General features: G+C 46.0%; 1 pseudogene; it reads left to right on the plus strand.

Moving 5' to 3' along the window:
* The first annotated feature begins 4,393 nt into the window (after positions 1-4,393).
* On the plus strand, positions 4,394-4,667 carry LOC119921490 (annotated as a pseudogene).
* Positions 4,668-14,795: the final 10,128 nt, after the last annotated feature.

Genomic DNA, 14,795 nt, shown 5'->3' on the forward strand with positions numbered 1-14,795 from the left:
TAGAACACTTAGAACAGTGTTTGATACATAGTAAGTGTGTAACAAACACCATTAAAAAATAAAAAAGAGAGGGAGCAGTTATTAGAACCCAAGTCCGCTGACTCCCAGACCATGCTCTGTTCACTAGACCACACTGCTTCTCTCTTGCATCCTCTCAGGAACTGCAGGGGGAGGAAGTCCTGTGAGGAGGAATTGGTGACAAAATATCTCGCTGGTGCAGTCTCAGTCATACCCTCTTGTCCCTGCCCGGAGGGTTGAGCTGATGGTTGAAGTCACCACGGCACAGGGCTGATGCCATGCCATAACGTCCTAGCCCAGGTGCGATGGTAGCTGGGGTTTAGGAGGTGCATGGAGCGGGTCAGGGGGCTAACAGAGGGGCAAATATTTTCTCTCTGCCTGTGTTTGCAGCCCTGGTTCCAACTCCACCCTGGACCCCGGGTATGAACGTCTTCCCAGAGTGACCCTCACACTCACATCGATTAGCCTGATGATCCCTCTCTGACCCTTCCCACCCCCGGTCACTCTCAACGGGTCAGCGTGGGGCTCGGGGACTCCTGACCCTCTCTGGGCTGGGCTGGTTCCCCCTCTTTCCTCGGGCTCCTGGATGCAGTGGCAACGGAGGGAAAGCGAGGAGCCGTCAGGCCCTCTCTGCTCTTCTGCGGACACTGAGACACACTTTCCGGACAGGGCCCCTGTCCCCTTAGATAAACCCACCGCTGCCCCGAGGGGGATCCCCATAGGACCGGATCACGGCGACTCGTCCCCACAGGCTTTGAGTCCCCACAGAGATGAGGATCCGGTGATGGCACTTTTCTGCAGAGTTCCCATGGCAACAGCAGCCTAACGGTTCCCATTGTTACTGAACATCTGGGTCAAAGGGTGGGCGCTTCAGCTTCTTTTTTTTTTTCTTCAGTGGTACCTGTTCAGCGCTTACTACGTACCAGGCACTGTACTAAGTCCTGGGATCTGATATAAGCTAATCGGGTTGGACATAGTCCCTGCCCCACATGGGGCTCACAGTCTCAATCCCCATTTTACAGATGAGGGAACTGAAGCCCAGAGAAGTGAAAAGACTTGCCCAAAGTCACACAGCAGAAAGGTAGCAGAGCCTAGATTAGAACCCAGGTTATTTTGACTCCCAGGTCCATGCTCTATCAACTCGGCCACGTGGCTTCTCTGAGTTTCATCTTGTTCATGAACTCAAACATTCAATCGGTCATTTAATCAGTTGCATTTTCTGACGTCTCCTGATTACAAATCTAGAGAGAACGAGAAATGAACCTAAGTCCATCCTAAAACCCTCCTCCGGGCTGGTTTGGGGGATCAACCCAGAGAAGCAGTATGAAGAGCAGCATAGCTTCGTGGCAAGAGCACGGGCTTGGGAGTCAGAGGACGTGATTTCTAATTCCAGGTCTGCCACTTGTCTAATGTGTCACCTGGGTCAAGACACTTAACTTCTCTGGGTCTCAGTTACTTCATTCGGAAAATGGGGATTAAGACTGTGAACTCCAAGTGAAACAACCTGATTACATTGTACCTACCCCAGCACTTAGAACAGTGCTTGACATATAGTAAGTGCTTAACAAATGCAATTATTATTGTTATTGTTATTATAATTATCAGTTTGGGAGAGGCTAAGGGGTTCTAATAACGGGGTGATAGGATGGAATCTGAGTGTGCACTACAGGAAAATCCCTGGTTTCAGAAGGAATAGGTAATAGCCTAGGGTTCATCCTCTTCTATCTCAGAGGTGAGACACTGTACCAAACTGGAGTGAGGGGGTTAGTGCATTCTCTCCTCTGAATGGCTCTGTCCTCTTTCAAAATATCTCAGTAATGGAAAATGGAGATATTATCTGTCAGCCCATATTTCCTCCTCCCCAGTTCCTGTCCATCTGAGCACAGTTTTCCCCATTTTCAAAGCCCTTCTATCATACCACCACTTCCAGGTTGCCTCGCACGATTCACTTTTCTTCTCTGAAATTAATCTTCTCCCAACTAGCAATCGGCATCTTAGACCGCTTCTCTATTTTTGCACTCACACCCACCATTATAGTTTTGTACATAGTGGCTTCTATAAAGTGTACTTTTAAAGCATATAGTCATCTATTTACCATTCTTTCCATTCTTTTATTTGTCCTCTCATTAATTAATTCTGTGCCTATCTCCCCTGTTAGATTTTAAGCTCTTGGAAAGCAGGGAAGGTGTTTAATTTATTTTGATCTCTCTGAAGGGTGCACTACAATACTTTATACCCAGGTTGCATTCAACAAATATCACTGAATGACTGATGGATGGATTGATTGAAAGATGGATCCATGGATGGGTTGTTGGATGGATGGATTGATGGATGGGTGGTGGGTAGATGGATGGATAGATGGATGGACGGATGGATTGTCTGTTGTGTGACATTAGGCAAGGCACTTCATTTCACTGTGTCTCTGTTATCTCATCTGTAAAGTGGGAATTGAGACCGTGAGCACCATCCGGGATAGGGACTGTGTAAAACCTGATTAGCTTGTATCAGCCCCAGCACTTAGTACAATGCCTGGCACATAATAAGCACTTAACAAATACCACTATTATGATTATTATTATGGATGGATGGATGAAAGGACGGACGGATGGATGGTCAGACGGTTGGATGGATGGATGAACGAATGGATTAGAGACAAGGATTTGATCAGTCAAATTCATTCATTCATTCATTCAATCGTACTTATTGGGCACTTATTGTGTGCAGAGCACTGTACTAAGCACTTGGAAAGTACAATTCAGCAACAGGCAGAGATAATCCCTTCCCACAATGGGCTAACAGTCGAGAAGGGAGAGACAGGCATCAAAATAAGTAAACAGGAAGTCAAATGTGAGGGACAGTTTCTGTGAGTGCGTCCTTTCTCTCTGTCACCCTCTGATTTTCTGATTTTCATAACCACCAAGAGTGATCTTAAAATTCATAGAATTATTGTTATTATCCGTAGCAGTTTCAACATTATCATTATCGAATGTATTAAGCATTTACTTACAAGAGACTGCCAAGTGATGGAGTAGAAACAAACTAATCAGATCAGACACGTTTCCTGACCCACAGGGGCTCAGATTGTAAGAGAAAGAGAGAGCACATATTGAATCTCGATTTTACAGAGAGACCCAAAGAGGTTATGAGGCTGGAACAAAGTCATACAGCAGGCCGGTGGCAGAACCTGGCCGATCTTTCAAACCTCATGACTCCCTGCCATATGCCCATTCCCCTAAACCATGATGCCGCCCAAACAATCACTTGTCATTCATTCATTCAAATTTATTGAGTGCTTACCCTCTGCAGAGCATTGTACTAAGCTCTTGGAAAGTACCATTTAGAATAACCCACACCGGGCTTACAGTCATATGTCCTATCAACCTCGGTCCCAGGTATTGACAAATCCTCAGATGCTGGACTTTATCTCGGACAGCTCTTTATATGGATGCCCTCACGGTCAGAACCTTGATGAGGAATGGAATAGTCAGTAAAAGGAAACAGACATTTTTTCCTTTAGACGAGGGAGGAGGAATCTCCCCTTTAGGACTCTCCCCAGGGCGGCCTTCATGTCCCGGTTCTTCAGGCTGTAGATGAGGGGGTTTAGGGTTGGGGACACCATGTTGTAGAACACGGACACCAGCAGGTCCAGGGTCTAGGGCGAATCTTGCACGGGCTTGAGGTAGGCAATGGATCCAGTCAAGACAAAGATGGTGAAGACGGCGAGATGGGGCAGGCAGGTGGACAAGGCCTTGGCACGGCCTTCGGAGGCCCGCACCCCAATCACAGTATGGAAGATGTGCACGTAGTAGATGATGATGAAGTCGAAGCAGATGACACCTAAAGCTACCCCACCGGTGACACTGACATCGGTCCTCGGAACAGGAGATCTTCAGCAGGGAGGGGACGTCACAGAAGAAATACTGGATGATGTTGGACCCACAGAAGCTCAGGGAGAAAGTCAAAGCTGATAACGAGACCCCAAACGCCACTCCGCTGAGCCAGGAGGCGGCCACCATCTTTCCACATGGTGGCAGTTTGAATGGAGAGGATAGGGCAGATTTTAGCTATGTTGTGAAGGTGAGCCCTACAGGATTAGTGTTAGATTGAATATGGGGGTTAATTATTGCCTCGAACTGGACCTTTCAGCAGCCCCTGCACCTTCATGCACTAGATGAAATTTTGAATCTCTTTACTCTATGTGCCTTGAGATTCTCAAAGAGGGAGATACTTATGGAAGCCTCCCCACCCCCAGGAAATGCAAGAAAGTGTAGGGAACTTATTTTAAACCAATTACTATAATATTAATAGCTGATTAATAGCTGATTAATTAATCAACTGACTTTATATATCTGGGTTTGGAAAATGAGACATGGGCTTGTTTCAGCAACATATATACTAAAATTGGAATAATACAGGGAAGATTGAAGAAGAAGGCAATGGTAAACGACTTCCGTATTTTTACCAAGAAACTCTATGGATACACTATTAGAATGATTGCAGTTGTAGAGTGGGATGTTCTGGGAGAGATGTGACCATGGAGTGCCTTCGGGTTGGAGAGGACTCAACAGCACCAGACAAGACAAGACAGAAGGTTAGCACTGGCCCTGCTCAAGGACGATGCCCCAATAAATGACGTTTCCCGTATTTTTCATCTCATCCCACTAGGTGTTTTCATTCTGTAGGGCAAAGTCTCTGAAAGAAACAGATTCCAACTCCAGTCTGACCTCACTCCAAAGCAGCCTGTCCCAATAGTCCTGAATCCTCCCTAAACACTTAAGCACTCGCATGAGCTGCGTTTTGGGGGCTGCAATTAGCTGTAGTTAGTTCAGTGGGGGAGAAGAAAGGAGAAAGTGGGTGGCAGTGGATTTCAGAAGAACCTTACTGGACTTGATCTTCATCATCGCAATTAGCCTAGAACACTGATTTAAGGGAATTGCCCTGCCACAGTTGCACCAGATCCCTGGTGTCCTTGACTTCTGGAAAGGAGTTGTTGATGATGATGATGATGATGATGATGATGAGGAGGAGGAGGATGATGGCATTTATTAAACGCTTACTGTGTGGCAAGCACTGTTCTGAGCGCTGGGGAAGTTACAAGGTGATCAGGTTGTCTGATGGGGGCTCACAGTCTTAATCTCCATTTTCCAGATGAGGTAACCGAGGCACAGAGAAGTTAAGTGACTTGCCCAAAGTCACACAGCTGACAACTGGCAGAGCTGGGATTTGAACCCATCACCTCTGACACCAGGGCTCCTTAGTAAATCAATCAGTCAGTGGCATTTCCTGGGGGCCTGCTGAGTGCATAGAGTGAGAAAGTACCACTGAGTGAGTAGACAATGCTCTCTGATTTGTTCCCTTTCAGACAGCACATATACGAAAATTGAAACGATGTACAGAACATTGGAATGGCACCTGAATAGAAATGACATGCAAATCTCTGAAGCGTTCCAAAGATTTTCCTTGGCCATCTAGGTGCTTTCATTCAGTTGGATAATATCTCAGAAAAGGACATAGTCCAACTCCAATCTGGCCTCACTCCAAGCAGCCTCTCCCTACGTTCTGACTCCTTCTCAGACATTTCAGCATTGACATGGGGCTTTGCAGCTGCATTTAGCCTTAGAGACTGCTGCCATTGAATCTGGTTTGTAGACTATAAGTTCCTTTGGGGCAAGAGATCATGTCTACACACCCCACAGTATTATGCATTTCCAAGTTCTAGACTTAATCTTGTAATTCACTGCTCCGAGACTCTCTCGGGGGATACACTTATGAGCCCTTTCACTCCTTCCTTCTCAGGGCATTTCTTAAATGCTTCCCACTCATCATCTGCCAGAATCCAGTGCAGAGAGTGAGATGATTGGAGAAGAGAGGGTGAGAGAGACAGAGAGAGATTTTCATCTCAGTAACTCCTTCTGTTCTTATGGACAAGTCCAGATCTAGTTAAAACCTGTACAACTCAGCACCTTGGCAGAAGGGGCTTGGGCAACATCAGTCCCTTCAAGGACCTGAGTTCTACTCATCCGAGACGATTTGGTCTAGCTCTCAAAGTCTTGGTGTCTCTGAGCTTTCGTCTGTCTATTTGTGTCTCGGTCTGGGTTGTCATGACTTTTTGCACTTTGTCAAATCCCTCTTTCACAACGATGGCTGGAAATCCCATGGATTCCTGCTCAAATCCTAGTAGTGTGCATGGAGGAGGAGGCTCTCTGAAGAGTGAGAGACTCAGCTGCATAGAGGGAGGCAGTAGCGGGAATTCCCTCCTTTTGGTTCTCTTTTCCTCAACATTCCCTTCCCTGTGATATCACAAACTGATGCTTTTGTCAGGACACGAGACCAGCCTGCTCATTCACCTGCATGGGTGAGTACGGAGAGGTCAGTGGGTTAATCAGTCTGTATAGTATCTCACATCTTTCCTGTATGCAGAACCCTGCTCTTGATGCTGATGGCAGGGGCCCAGAAAGAAGAATGTCTGGTATCCTACCCACAGGCTGCTGATGGTGTGCAAAGAATCAAACCATAGACATCGAAGCCCAGCCAATACCAGGTAAGTGGACATTAAGCTCCTTTTGAGTAGGGAAAGTGTATACCAACTCTGTTATATTTTACTCTCCCAAGCACTTGCACTTAGCACAGTCCTTTGCACACAGTAAACACTTAATAAATATTATTGAATGAGTGGAGAGAGTGAGAAAATGAGAGAAAGCACGAGAAAGGGACGGAAACTATGTTTGTGTGTGTGTGTGTGTGTGTGTGTGTGTGTGTGTGTGTGTGTGTGTGTGTGTGTGTGTATGATGATCCTGTACCCTCGTGACTCTGACTCTAATATTGCAGACCTGGGATAAAGAAAAGCTTGGCTAAATTCATTCAATTGTATTTATTGAGCACTTACTGTGTGCACAACACTGTACTAAGCGCTTATGAGGCTGGCAATGAAATACTAGGAAACTGTCCTTGGACTTTATGATGTTGAATCGCGGTCGCCCCACGCAGAAGTTCCCCACTTCAATAGCACTTGCTATTGATGGAATAATCTTCAAAAAATCCAGAAAACGAACCCAAACATCAAAAGGGGAAGGTTGAGATGCTGGGAGACCAGATTATGTGTCAGGATGTACATAAAAGCAAATAGGTGATACCAGAGTGGAACGAACCTGGGGTGAACTAGTGATTTGCATTCCCACGAAGACTGAAGTTGGGATTCAGCCTTATCCCCTACCTCCAAAGTAGGAAGCACCATTCTGCACTTTCATGTCCAACATTTGTATCTTAATCAGGTGGACGAGCTGAGGTCTGGCCCAGGGAGATGCACACTCCAATGGTTCATTCTCCTTACTTGAGATGTTCAAATGGAGATCCCCATTCGAAGTGGCTTTTGGCACCCCTAACCATATAAGACAGGATTGATCCATTGGCCAATCCCATGTCTCCAGCCCCTTCTGTGATTGGCCACAGCTTCAATCCCAGCCCCATCCCCAAAGTCTGAGACAGGACAGTAGAGTTCATTTCAGGAGTTTGGACTAGGAGCCGGATTTCCCTTAGACCTACTACATAGGACCACAGTGTCTGGTGGGGGCTATTTCACATGTTTCCCACTTGCTTCAGTCTTGGGATATCCTGGGTAAGGAGTGTAGACAGCTTGGCTTAATGGAATGAGCATGGGCCTGAGAATCAGAGGACGAGGGTTCTAATCCCGACTCCACCAAGTGTCTGCTGTGTGACCTAGGGCAAGCCACATAACTTCCTAGGCCTCAGTTACCTCATCTGTAAAATGGGGATTAACACTTTGATCCCCAAGTGGGACAACCTGATTGCCTTGTTTCTCCCCCAGTGCTTGGCACAAAGTAATGCTTAACAAATACCATTATCATTACTATTATCATTATTATTATTCCTTGGTCTCCAAGTCCTTCCAATCAGTCTGTGGTAGGGATCCAGGACAGTCAGCCATGCAACTGCTTGGAAAATCCCTACTGACTGTGTTTATGGTGTGTGAATTTTACCTTGTGGATCAGAGTTTTCTTCTCACAGTTATCTTGGAGTGTGCCTGTATCTTTTTCTCTGGGTAGTTTTTCTCATTTGTCTCACATGATGGTGTGTCTGTGCACTATGCACTGTGGAAGCTCAGGCTTCTGGAAAGAAGGGATTGGGGGCTGAGGCAGGGATGGAGACTAGGAGGTGCCTGTACCCCTGCTGTTTGCTCACTGCCTTTAGTTTCTCCCCTATACAAACCCTACCTCACTTCCCACCCTATCATGCCCAGACAGATTTTTTCTGTCTGGGCAAGGGTCTACGGACTATCAGGTAATCACAGGCATTTTAAGTCACTCCTCCAGATGTGTACAGAGATGGAATTGATGATGTCACATTCTCAGTAGAAAGTGTCTGTGAAAAACATATCCAGTCTCACTGGTTATTCATTCATTCATTCATTCAATCGTATTTATTGAGTGCTTACTGTGTGCAGAGCACTGTACTAAGCTCTGGGGAAGTACAATTTGGCAACATATAGAGACGGTCCCTACCCAACAGTGGGCTCATATTGCAGGCTGTGATATGCTGCTGGTTCCCACCAGAGGACTTCAGGGAGATCCACTCCCTCCCCACCTGGTTCAGAGATCTCCCACAGTGGATAGGTCCTCTGCCTCGAGTCAGCTTCAGATGAAAAGGAAAGTGATCACGTTGGGGTGGCACTCAGCTGAAACAGCCTCATGTCTCTGATGCTCCCAGGACAGCTGATGCTTGGGACAGCCAAGATGGTGCCCTTATCAGACCTCCATACAAAGATGGGTACATACATAGGCTTAGTCAACACTGCACCCATCTCTGGAACAACTATATTTAGTTTTATTATCCCTTGTATCCCTCTCCTTTGCCACTCTCAGAAATAAATGAATCTTTAAAAAGTGTGTGACTTTAAAATTTGAAGCACTGGGGAGCTTTTCCCATCATCCCTATCCTCTATAATCCCCTTAGCTTGGGGATCAGCAGGGATCAGCTTGATATTTGTGGGGGTTCAAATTTCTCTTTGCTTAGGGCTGGGCCATTGGATGATTCAAGATGAGGGTTTCAGTTTATCTCTCCCTTCCTTAGGGAAGGTTGGAGATCTGATGTGGCCTCCTCCATCTACAAAGGGTGACTGCCTGGCCTGTGAGGGGTGGAGGGTGGCTCACTGATCCCACACCTCAGGCATAAAATCATCAGCCCAGCTCTAAACTGGATCTTCTGGTATTTCTCGAGGACAGCAGTTGTGCGTTTTTTTCACTCCTTGACGGGCGAAAGGCTGAAAGTTATCCATTGATGGTAATCAGTCAGTCAATCAGTGATATTGATCCCCTCCAGACTGTAAGCTCACTGTGGGCAGGAAAGCGCTTAATACACTGCTCTGCACCAGTAAGTGCTCAGTAAATACTAGGTGAGTGTGAGGAGAGCACAGCATTAAGTGTTTGAAACAGCTCAATATAATAGAGTTGGTAGACAAATTCCTTGCTCATAATGAAATTACTGCCTTGAGGAAAATCTCTGGAAAATTGAAGATTTTGTCTTGGGGAAAAACATCTTTGCCAGGTAACTCATGCTAGCAGATTAAGTGTTTTCCTTCCTCTTCTGTGATTTCACATCGGTTGCACCTCCAACAGAAACCTAGATACTGTCCTAACCAGGCTCTTACTTTTTACTGCAGCTGAGGAAGGTTTTCCCTCTTTGTTTCACATTTAGGTCAATTTAAGTGATATTCAGTGATGTGGGGCTAAGGTTAGTGACCACTCTAGATTCAACATCCCCTGAGGCAGATATGGTATCACAAACTCTTCATTCACTTATTCATTCATTCAGTCGTATTTACTGAGCACTTACTGTGTGCAGAGCACTGTACTAACCCCCCGAAAGTACAATTAAGCAATAAAGTGAGACAATCCCTGCCCGGACACAGTGGATAGTGCTATATTGGCCTCATGTGCCATGATAAAGTCCCGAGCCTAGTGAAATCAAAATTAGGATTTCATCAATATCACAAATGGAAAGATTACAAAAGAGAGTACTAGAGGAGAAATTGGTGAGGTAATGTTAACAACCTTTGATAGTTTAAGACAGTCAATCAAACAAGAGATTAAATTACCAGATCATGGGATTATGGCCTGTGCAGGCTGAGTACCCTGCTTGGGGAAAACTGAGAAACCAACTTTAAGACTAAAATCACCAGAGATTATGCACAGGACCAAATGCACCAAGACTAAGTTTCTTTTTTGCCTCACACGTAGTTTGAAGAGAAAAAATTCAATTATATTTATTGAGCTCTTACTGTGTGCAGAGCACTGAACTAAGAGTTTGGAAAGTACAATTTGGCAAGGAATAAAAATAATAATAATAATGCTATTTGTTAACACTGTTCTAAACTGCATCAGCCTCCTCTCTGATCTCCCATCCTCTTGTCTCTCCCCACTTCAATCCATACTTCACGCCACTGCCCGGATCGTCTTTGTCCAGAAACGTTCTGGGCATGTTACTCCCCTCCTCAAAAATCTCGAGTGGCTACCAATCAACCTACACATCAGGGAAAAACTCCTCACCCTCGGCTTCAAAGCTCTCCATCACCTCGCCCCTTCCTAACTCTCATCCCTTCTCTCCTTCTACAGCCCAGCCTGCACCCTCCGTTCCTCTGCAGCTAATCTCCTCACTGTGCCTCGTTCTTGCCTGTCCAGCCATCGTCTCCCGGCCCACGTCATCCCCCTGTCCTGGAATGCCCTCCCTCCGCACATCCGCCAAGCTAGCTCTCTTCCTTCCTTCAAAGCCCTACTGAGAACTCACCTCTTCCAGGAGACCTTCCCAGCCTGAGCCCCCTCCTTCCTCTCCCCCTCCTTCCCATCTCCATCCTCCCTGCCTTACCTCCGTCCTCTCCCCACAACACCTGTATATATGTATATATGTTTGTACGTATTTATTTATTTATTTTATTTGTACATATTTATTCTATTCATTTTATTTTGTTAATATGTTTTGTTATGTTCTCTGTCTCCCCCTTCTAGACTGTGAGCCCGCTGTTGGGTAGGGACCGTCTGTATATGTTGCCAACTTGTACTTCCCAAGCGCTTAGTACAGTGCTCTGCACACAATAAGCACTCAATAAATACGATTGAATGAATGAATGAATGAAATAATCCCTACCCAACACACAGTCTAGGCTCACAGTCTAGAAGGGAGCAGATAGACAACAAAACAAAGCAAAGCAAGTGGATAGGCATCAATAGCATCAATACAAATTAATAGAATTGTATATACACTTCATTAATAAAATAAGGAGAATAATAAATATGTACATATATACACAAGTGCTTTGGGGTGAGAGGGGTAGAGCAAAGGGAGGGATTAGGCTGATTGAGGAGGGAAGGATGAGCAAAGGAAAAGGGAGGCTCAGTCTGCGAAGGCCTACTGGAGGAGGTGAACTTTCAGTAGGGCGTCAGCAAATGGTGATTATTGCTGCTCAATCTCAAGGACAAGAGGCAAATAAAACCTTCCCCAGCTCAGCCCCTATTAGAGCTCAGCTCCACCCCTACTCCTGCCAGGGCTGGTAGCAGTCCAACCTATTGGCTGAAAATCAGTGATCTCCCAGAATATTCGAAATGACTCTTGGAGAGAGAATCTAACCCGAGTCAGACTGAGACCTTACTAATTCTGCCACCAGGTAGATAGTTTAAGTGGGGGTGAAAAGATTCACCCAGCAGCCAAATTCCATTAATTCCTTTTGCTAGTTCCATCTCCTGGTCTGAACTATTTGTGTCCCAGCATGAAATGGATGAGAACATCTCTCACTGGGACCCTCAGGCTCTCAATTTTGGGACCCGGGATCAGACAGGAATGACTAGTGTGAGACTGGCTCCGAGCTCCCTTCCCTTGTCTTCTGCTCCTTCCTACCACATTTCCTAATGGGCTGCCGGGAGCCATCCAGAATCTTTTCCAATAGAAGGGAATGATGTCAGGTAAACACCTCTTGTTGGGATGTTCCGGAGTGCAGAGTCTCTTGAGCAGAGAAGATCTCAGATCCTTGTCACAAACTCTTACACTGTGAGGCAGAGGAGGGACTGTCCCACTTCCAGGGTTAGGCCTGGCTTTAGGAGGCAGGAGTTGGGAGAACAGAAGTTAAGACTTGGGTGGGGCACTGAACTGGATTTCCTTTTGTGCTTTAGGCTCAGAAAGGAAATATAAATTTTCCATCTGGCCCAGCTTCTCAGGAATCAAAGCTCTATACTTCAAAATCACCCCTGCTGCTCTGCCCAGAGGAGCAGTACTGAAGCCTCTTCTGCTTCTGGCTACTACACGTGCTTCTTCACCCACTTAGATGGACACAGTTGGATGAAGAAAGACCATGTACGCTTTCCACACCGATGCTAGATCATCAAGGGTGTAGCTGTGGCCTGAGAAGATGGGGACTGCATTATGGACAACTTGCAAAGAGCTGTGGCTTGAGGAGGTGGAGCACACTCTGAGTCAAACCTTCAAACACCGTGGGAAGGAAAGTCCCATTGGATGTTTCCTGGGGATGACAAACCTCAAGCAGGTCTTTGATGGAAGGACTGAGAAGTTGGAACATTAATTCCACCACATTCTACTGGGAAGCCACCAGCAACTCCTGCCCTATTCTCCAGGTTAGAGGGAGAGAAAGAGTTTTTCTCCAAACACCCAAGAAAGGACATGGCTGGGTTTAGAAAACAATGAAACGGAGAGGCAGGATCAATCCAGAACTTGGAACGGAGAGAGTGAGGACCTCAGTCCAGCCCCCAGGATGCTGAGACATCTGTTAGGGGCTGGCAGAGGAGTAGGTTGTCCCTTCTCTCACCTCTGTCCTTTTTTCCTTATTTTCATGTTTCCCTCTCTGTGCCTTACCATGTCCATCCCTGTCTCTTATTAAGCCCTGCCTCCAGCCCTTGCTCCAAAACACTTGATCTCCAGGGAATCTAGTTCTGCATGACAGGCCTGGACAGAGATTCCTGAACTGAGCCCTGGGAGGGTGGATTTCTGGGACTGGACCAGAGAGAGAAACACACACTCGGTTTATCATTCCCCTTAAGCACGAAATGGGGTTGCTAGATCCCTTTTCCAGGCCAGGTTTGAGGTCCACTAACCATGTTAGCCAGAGACCTCAGTCTGGCACACCAGGCTACCATATGAGACTCTGTCCTCTCCCCACTGACTAAAGTAAGGTCTCCATTACCCACAGCCTAGGTCACTGGTTCAGAGACCCCCAACATCTCCTAGCATAAAACCGGCAGAGATTGCCATCAGACATTCGGAATCGGGGAGGCCCAATTCCTGGATGGCAACACAGGGAAGGGGAGGGTGTCAGAAGGCGGGAGGTGGACAACATGGATTATCCGTTAGATGGGAATGCACAGTGAGAACCAACCTGTGAGCCCACAGCATGGGTGGGCAGCACTCCCTGAGGCTGGAGATGGGGCCTGGCAGCCAGACATATGAGGCAGGCAGAGGGAATGGGAAGATAAGCTGCCTAAAAATGACAGTAGATGGCTGGTGAAGAGAATCAATTTTCATATTTCATTCATTAAAAGGACGTCCAGTGGTTGCCTATGCATCTTTGCATCAAATAGGAACTCGTTACCATTAGCTTTAAACTACTCTATCACCTTGCCTTCTCCTACCTTAGCTCCCTGATTTCCTACTACCATCCAACCCACACCCTTCACTCCTCTAATGCCAACTTACCCACTGTGCCTCGATCTTGTCTATCACACTGCTGCCCCCTCACCCATATCCTCACCCTGGTCTGGAACACCTTATCCTTTGACATCTGACAGAAGAAATCTCTCTTCACCTTCAAAGCCTTATTGAAGGCACACCCCTTTGAGAGGTGTTCCATGAGTAGACCATCATTTCTCTTCTTCCACTTTCTTCTTTGCCACCCTTAAACTTGGTTTCGCACCCATTATTTACCTCTCCATCATCCCCACAGCACTTCTGTGAATGACTGTAATTTACTTATTTACATTAATTTCTGTTTCTCCTTCTGGGCTATAAGCTCCATTAGGGCAGGGAACATGTCTACCAACTCTGTTGTATTCTACTCTCCCAGGCATTTAGCACAGTGCTCTGCACCAATAAGCCCTCAACAAATACCAATGATTGATTGTTTGCTGGCAGTGTACTGAGAGTAGAATGCTTTCCTACTATGGAGGAAAAGTATACTTGGCTCCTAAAGATTCTGAACACTATGCAGACATCTATTTGTACAGAACACTATATTGAGTGACTGGTATGTGCTGTGCACTGTACTGTACTATCACTTTGTGCAAAGTGCAGTAGTAGTAGTGGTAGTAGTAGTGGTAGTAGTAGATACTTGATACTGAATTTCATACAGTGCCCAGTACTTGATTCAGGAATTTGGAATATACAGAATAAATGAAGTGACATATTTCCTGCCTACATGGAACTTATTCCCAATGAGGGAGTCAAACAAAGAAATATTTACAAATCTGTAATAATATATAAACTGAGCATGAATAGTGATAATGGGTTCATAAGGGCTACCCCTGAAGAGTAACATGGGCCCACTGGGGGCAGCGGTTGGTTGAGGGAGAAAGGGGTACACCAGGCTCCTGCATGACACTGAAGGCTTTTAATTGTGAGATGGAGAGACAGAACAGGGTACCCTCAGGAAAACACATATAAAACAGCAAAAAATTGGATTAGAATGAATGGGCTATAAATTGCGGGAGGATTACAGGCTACATCTAAGGTCAATATCAAGATCTTGGGTGACTTCATAGAATTTG

This window comes from Tachyglossus aculeatus, assembly GCF_015852505.1.
Source record: "Tachyglossus aculeatus isolate mTacAcu1 chromosome 12 unlocalized genomic scaffold, mTacAcu1.pri SUPER_6_unloc_2, whole genome shotgun sequence".
Taxonomy (NCBI): domain Eukaryota; kingdom Metazoa; phylum Chordata; class Mammalia; order Monotremata; family Tachyglossidae; genus Tachyglossus; species Tachyglossus aculeatus.